The sequence below is a fragment of the Rhipicephalus microplus genome, chromosome 2 (genome assembly GCF_043290135.1).
Source record: "Rhipicephalus microplus isolate Deutch F79 chromosome 2, USDA_Rmic, whole genome shotgun sequence".
In the NCBI taxonomy this organism is placed as follows: domain Eukaryota; kingdom Metazoa; phylum Arthropoda; class Arachnida; order Ixodida; family Ixodidae; genus Rhipicephalus; species Rhipicephalus microplus.
Genome location: NC_134701.1, coordinates 287,584,653 through 287,592,690, shown reverse-complemented (window position 1 = coordinate 287,592,690; position 8,038 = coordinate 287,584,653).

Sequence of the window (8,038 nt, the reverse complement as noted above, 5' to 3'; positions counted from 1 at the left end):
GCTGTTATCTGCGCCGAGCTTGATGGTGGCCACGCGTGAAAGCGTGTTGGCGACTATGTTGTCTTACCCGCTCACACATTGCATGTCGGTGGTGAACTACGCAATGAACGAAAGTTGGTTCTGCTGGACAGGCGGAAGTTTATCACGATGTTGAGAGAAGGCGTACGTTAGAGGTTTGTGTTCGGTATAGACCGTGCAGTGCTGCGCTTCGAGAGCGTGGCGAAAGCGTTGCACTGCTTCTTATAACGCTCACAAACCTCCAACGTACGCCTTCTCTCAACTACACGATAAACTCCCGCCTGTTCAGCAGAACCAACTCTCGTTCATTGCTCAGCTCATCACCGTCATCTAACATGTCAGCGGCAAAGACAACGTGGTCACCATCAGATCGGCGCCCAAACTACCAAGCTTGGTTTCATGATTGTTTCTCTTTCCTTTCAAGCACAGCGGTGGCATGCTTGACACACTGCTGCTACCACGTTGATAAACGATCATCACGTCCGGGTCACCAGATGTCGGATGCGGAGGCCATGAAGGACGGATCCCAACATAAAACGTGTCGATCGTTTATTGACGTGGTAGAAGCAGCGGGGCAAGCATGCCGCCGCCGCGCTTGAAAGGTTAGATAAACAATCATGAAACCAAGCTTGGTAGCTTGAGTTATATAGCCAGCAGTGGTGGAACTGTGGTGGCGCTGTATTTTATCGGAAGCGTGTTGCAGCCGCGTCACGCCGGGCTAATCAGTGACGATATGGAGGCTGCGCAGGTCTGTGCGCAGTGGTCACAAGTGGCGTATGCACTCACTGCAATGGCAACAGGAGGCGATGACTGAAGTTTCTTCGTTCAATTCACATACATACTCAACAAAGTGGATGGGGGATGGCTGCCGTGATACCTTAGTTGGTAGTGCATCGAACGCGTTATTAGAAGGTCGCAGCTTCTTATCCGGCCCAGGGCAAGTTATCTTATCATCCAATTTTTTTTCTTCACATTTACAGTACAATTACTTTTAATATTATACCCTATACATTCATTGGCATAATTCTCTGTCAGTTCTCTATAATGTAAAGAAGTTTTATTTGTCAAGCCAATGCTGCTGCCCTGACGAAGACAAGTCAACTTGTTGAAACAATGCTTTAAGCGGCGAGCACTGTTGATCGAGTTCTCGCGGCTTCACGGCTGCGTTTAATTTTCCTGAATTTCTTTCTCGTTTCCTACTCATGTCCTGCAGGAAAAATACTTGCGCCCTCATAACAGACGTAGTTGAGTCAAATAGGGTGTAACCTGATCTGATTGTTAGTATTTTTTTTCTATTTAGGTTGTTGATCTAAAGGTCGAGGGTTCGATCCCAGCTGCGGTGGTCACATTTAATTTGTGGCCAACTGTCAAATGACCGGGTACTGTATGATGTCGGTGCACGTTGAAGAACACCAGACGGTTGAATATTTCAGAAGCCTTCCTCCTCTACGGCGTCTCTCATAATCATATCGAAGTTTCGGCCCGCAAGACCTCAGATATTATCATTAGGATGTCACGTGAAGCGGCAACACTGCCGCCGGCTCACATAAGAAGTGTCATTCAGGACATATTTAAGACCGTGAGTTTGCAAGGTTATTCACTATATCCTTCAACACACACAGCCATGAATTGGGAACAGTGGCGTGTAAGCGAAAGAACTGCCACCTGATAGTACAATAGAAGCTTAAATAACGCGCGTGCCGCCTGCGCCGGATGCGAGGCGTACTCGTTGAGCGTCTTCTTCATTTGGCTCTCCCGCGCACGCTGCTGTTGTAATCAAGAACTTTGTCAGCACCACGAGCTGTTCCGGCACACCCTGATACAAGGTAGGAGCAGATTGGGGCTTTGAAAACGACAAGAATAAGGTGGGAAAAAACTACGGAAAAAGCCACTTTGCTTTAGCTCTAAAATAAAGTAGCATGCATGTCAATTGAAAGACCACTTCTCATATAATTTCAAACAGGTAGTCGTTCTTGAAGCCTCTTTTTTTCTTAGCTTTTCAAGCGAAGTTGCAATCACAGGCTAGAATGAGTATAAATTGAGCCTGCTCTCGAAGGCTGGCTCTGTGGTAAAATGTTCAAATGACTTGGGAAGGTAGGCACTTTGCCGCACGTTGTTAGAAGGGCGACTAAAATGTCCTATAGATCTCAAGCCAAGTAAGTAATATGCGCGAGCCACTTCTCGTTTTGCGAATGCCCCTACCGAACAGTTGTTGCTGGGCGGCGTTTCCTTTGGGCTGACTCTCTGTGGCTGTGTGATTGCCGCATCAGCTTTCTTTCTTGTGGACGCAAGTTCACTCAATAAATATCCCCCATTTTCGTTACGCTGTTTGTGCCTGTTTTACTGCAGTCTGCATCTACAACGTAACTACTATATGAGCTGTACAGAGGAAGAGCATTCGAATAACTAGCAGGAAAACAGAACACCCGAGCACTTTGTACAGGTTGTTAACCAGCGAAGCTGAAACGTGCGGCCACATACGTTGCAGACGTCGCAGCCAAGTCAAAAATACCACTTGAGAAATTCCTGTCATCACCCTGTTTATCCTGTATAACCCTGTTTATCTTTTTTCTTCATTGCTTAGCAAGTCACATTACACCGTCTATATCGGTTTATATAGTTTGGTATATATCGGCACATATAGTTTTGTCGATTCATGTAGCTCTTTCATGTTTTTTACATATTTTCTTGCTTTTGCACCTTGCTATTACCGGTCGTATTACATGTCATGTTATGCGTTTTATCCTTCATTTGTAAACTACATGCTGGCTCGTTGAAATATCGTTTTTACACGTGCATCAGGTGCGCTTCAAAGCGAGTGACATTCTTCTATGTTTGCCCATATATCACCTGTCGTGTCAGTTTTCATATTTTATTCTCATTGATATGCGCATGTATATAAACAGCCCTCATGTCATGCACTGTATTCTGATGAAGGTTGGACCCGCGGCCGTAACTATATATATATATATATATATATATATATATATATATATATATATATATATATATATATATATATATATATATATATATATATATAATTGTGATGAGCGAGACAGAGAACAAGAGACAACACCCGATCCTGGGCCAGCTGTTCTTATTCTGTCTTCTTCTCCCTCTACCTTCCCTTATCTGCCCATGCGCCCGAGTCCCAGCGTCTTTCTTCGTCTTGACACTCGGCCATGACCGCGCGCTCGCGGAGCTGGCGGCAAAGTTTCTGCTGGGTGGGCTTGGCTGCATCGTGGCGGTCGTCCCGAACCACCATGCAACATGGAGTGACGGTCTGGAGGAAGCGTCTCTGTTGGACACCCTCGCTGCCTCAAGCCGGTACCACGGTGCGCCTCTGCTTGAAGATCTGTCAGTGTGTATTCTGGTGGGCGGCATTGGCTGTCTCGCATAGGCCGCTCATGGCCATGGTGCGTCTTGCGTTGAAAGTAAGGCGATGATGTCTCTGGTGGACGCCATTGACTTTGTCGTGCCGGTTTTTGTGTCTTGCTTTGAAAGTCGGACGACGATGGCTCTATTGGACGCCATTGAGTGTTTCGCAATGGTCATCTTCGGCCCACAGGCCCGGAGCCCCGAGTTGCCAATACCGTCTCTGGCGGGCGGTATTGGCTGTGTCTGTGGGGTCTCTCTCGAGGACGCCATGACTTGCCTTGCGGAGCTGTCGAACACTCTGGTGGGCAACCTTGGCTGTCTAGAGGCGGCCGCAGCTGCAGGCAATTCAGTTGGCGCAGTTTGGGGCACTGGTCTTCATTCCCGTCGGCGTTCTGGACAGGCTGCGATTCCCGGCCACCATGCTTTGACGCAGAAGCCTCTGCGCTGCCATCTGTGGATCCTCTTGTTCTGCGGCCACAAGGAATCAAGATGCTCCTTGGTTGTTCTGTACCGCGGCGTACATACAAGTTAACGCCACCATAACTGCACATCATGCTGCAGACACCAGGGGCGTACGAAGGCCTCACCTCGCTGCTCTGTGCGAGCTGGTCACCGGCTGGCCGATCTATCTCTGATTCTTCCTCAACGCACACTACCTCCTGGTGATCCGCACGGCATTCAGATGGTCTCAAAGTCATATTGCATTGCCCGTGATCCCGAGTAGGGCTGTACGCCGGGAGGCCGGAAGTGCTGATGTTGACTTCGCCTGCTTGCGGCGCATCACTACAGTCGGCCAAGGCGTGGTAAGCAGATACGGATAAAACAGGCATATACTCCACTAATCTGTCTTCGGCAGACATGGATTGATTGAGTGAAGCACTCTCAAACTCGGCCAATGACTGCCGCGTAGTAGACAAATCCCCCACCTCCTGATCGCCGAGTCTGCTCTCCTCGCTGGTATCACTGGGAACTGTTGGTATCGTAGACAGGCAGGGTGTGTCATGTCGTGACCCATCCGGCAGGACAGAGGTGAACGACTCCACGTGCCAAGGAGATGTCGGGTTCGAAGGCCGCAATGTCAATTGCTGAGGCTCGAGGGTGGTCTTCTTGCCTGTTGTCAAACTGGAGGACTGCGATGAGACATCGAGCTTCCGCCCCACTTGAGCTCTATATATGGTAGTGGGCGCGTTGACGAAGAGTCCAGCTACCCTGTGCCCCTCTGTATTTTCCCCCCACAAAAGATGACGGGGTGGCCGAAGGCTGACACGAATTTGGGGCCGGTACCAGCGCCGAGTCTGGAAGCTCATGTGGAGAACTGAAGTGCTCAGCTGGAGCCTCGAGATGGAACCCTCCTTGAACTCCATCTTCAGTACCGGTCAGGTTGGACTGGGTGGTGGAAGGGAGATCGGAGAGTGTCCGGCCGAAGGCAGCTATGAGCTTGGAGCTCCACTCCACCCAGGACTGCTGCTTGAAGCCTTCATATCGGTGCCACGCTGCTGCACCTTCCCGAAGACGGTCTACAACCAGGGTTCATTTCTGAGATTCCGTCCAGGCCTCACGCATTGCTATCGCGTTGACGGTTGCCACTCAGCTGTCGGCGTCGTTCTGGACCCCGTGGAACTTCGGTAGTTCGCAGACGGATGGTGATTGTGAGGCGGCAGGTGGCAACACAGAGATCACCGACGCAAAGCAGTCGAGCTGGTGTGAGAGCTCGATCAGAGAAGACCGATGCTCCCTGCGTTGCTCTGGTGTGCTTGCCTCAAGGTCATATGAGGCAGCTACATCTAACACTGCGTTAATGTCACACAATGCTGGCAACATTGTAGAAGCTCGCTCGGCGATCAACGCTGTCAGTTTGTTAGTCTCGGCGTGGAGCAGTGCGATGGTACGCCGCAGCTCCACGGCACTGTCGCACGAGGCTTCTGAACCGCTTTGGTTCGCGTCCGTGAAGTACGTGGTTCTAGTAGTACTCACGGTGGTGACACGCACGTCCAAGGAAGCATGAACAGCGTTTCTTGGCGGCTTATGTGTTGGAAGAGTACCGGACAGGGAATGCAGGCCGTGGGAAGCTTGAACAGCATTCCCAAAGGACAGGAGCCCGTGCGTATTACGGCCGCGAAGTGGTAGCATAGTGTCCATTGGGTGATGCCCTGGTACCACAGAGGAGGCATGGACACCGTCCACTGATGGTCCGATGGGCAGCTGAAGCGGCGGCCGGGTTGTTGACTCCATCGCCAAAGAAGCTTGAACGGCGTTCCTGGATGGAGAAGCCCGCACTGCCGACGAACCATGAAGACACGTACCGGTGGCTTCCCGCAGAGGGTTCACTTGCCCGCTTGCGCTGACGGCAGAATCTATAGCCAAAGACGCGTGGACGGCGTCCCTTGTGAAATGGTACCGGTAACGTGTACTGCAGCCGCCGAGGAGGCCTTGACGCCGTCCCCGAATGGTGGTGGCAGTGGCGGCAGGTGAAAAGCTGCCGAGGAGGCCTTGACGCCGCCCTCAAGGGGCGCTTATCACGGCTGTCCTGGATGACGAAGCCAGGACGTAAGACTTCTTCGTCGACTGCGCCGTTGTGATGAGCGTGACAGAGAACAAGACACAACACCCGATCCTGGGCCAGCTGTTCTTATTCTGTCTTCCTCTTCCTCTACCTTCCCTTAGCTGCCCACGCGCCCGAGCCCCAGCGTCTTTCTTCGTCTTGACTATATATATATATATATATATATATATATATATATATATATATATATATATATATATATATATATATATATATATATATATATATATATATATATATATATATATATATATATATATATATATATATATATATATGTATATATATATCTATATATATATATATATATATATATATATATATATATATATATATATATATATATATATATATATATATATATATATATATATAGACGTAGCGAAGAAGGAAGCGCACTGGCTCCGTAGTAAAAACGGAAGCGAGAAAGTACGACGTACGAGGAAACACTTTTATTAATCACATACGTTTCAGCTGGTTTGCCACCCTTCGTTAGTGGCGCCTATATATATATATATATATATTGTGGGCATTTAGTATGCGCATCCTCTTCACCGGTACATTATCATCATTATCATGTGTGGCTCATGCATCCCCATCGTTGTCGCGTAGCATCATCATCTTGGCCCGATCATCTCAGCTGTCGGCTGCCGGTTCTTCGGGCCTAATAAAGGTCTTCCAAACCAAGACTCCATACGTGGTGGAGCGTGCTGTTGGATCCCCCGCCATCCTCTCGACCACTCTACCCCCTGGAGCTACGTTCAGGTCGCCGCTTGGGCCAGGTGTCCGGAAATATGTCGCACCAAGAAGAGGTCGGTGCTGCAGCCGTTCCCACTCCGCCACCGCGTGCCGCGCCTTTTCACGTCATTAACAGCCTCCAGCGTGAGCCCCATCCCTTCGCTGGTATGCGCGGGGAAGATGTGGAGGAATGGCTGGACGATTTCGAACGGGTCGGCGCTGCTAACCGGTGGGATAACACCTACAAACTCGCTTACGTGTCATTCTACCTCACGGGTGTCGCGAAGACGTGGTTCCTCAACCACTTCATCGACATCCCCGACTGGTCAGCCTTCAAAGATCAGCTTCGCCATGTCTTTGGCACACCGGCTGTCCGTTCAGCTCTCGCAAGGAAAGCTCTTGCGACTCGGAAACAGCACATCGGGGAGTCGTATACATCCTACATCGAGGATGTCCTTTCACTTTGCCGCCGGGTTGACACCCCAATGACAGAGTCAGACAAGGTACGCCAGCTTCTTAAGGGCATTGGACCCGTCGCATTCAATGCCCTTGCAATCCAAAATCCGGCTACCGTTGCTGACGTTGCGACAACCTGTCAGCGCCTCGAAGAACTTGAGTCGATGCGCCTACAACCGGACAGTGACGCGGCCCGTATTACGACTGATCCAAACCTACGAGAAACGATAAGGGTGATAATACGCGAAGAATTAGAATCAATGGGATTCACACTACCATCAGTATCTACCATTCAGCCTTCTTCAACGTCATTGCGGGATGTCATCAGGGAAGAGCTCACGTCCATGACCCACATGGCCAACCTGCAGCCCATTGTCTCTCGTACTCTACCATCGTTCCCGCACACCGCCGCCGCACCGCCAGGCACCGTCAGCTCGACGTCCCCGCCACGAACGTACGCGTCGGTTGCTGCCGCACCTCCCACAAGCTTTCCCACGAGCTTTTCATCACCACCGCGTGAGCCGTCACCTGTCCCTCTGACTTCTCTCTCTCCTGGTGCAGTTAGCGCAAGCTACTACCCTCCTCATCGATCGACTCGGCCTACGTGCTATTATTGCGGCTATCGTGGTCACATTGCACGCTTTTGCCGCAAGCGCCAGCAAGACGAGCGCCGAGGGTATGACATACGCGAACGGGACTATACCGCAGGAGCCTTGTACCAGGGTCGCCGTTATTCGTCACCGCCGCGTCGGTCTCCATCTCCGCCAGCATCGGGTGAACTGCGCAGTAGTCACCGATCAACCCGACGCCGTTCACCGTCGCCTTACCGTCGCTCTTCTTCTCCTCTTCAGCCCGCTTCCCTTACTTCTGATCGGCGTCCGG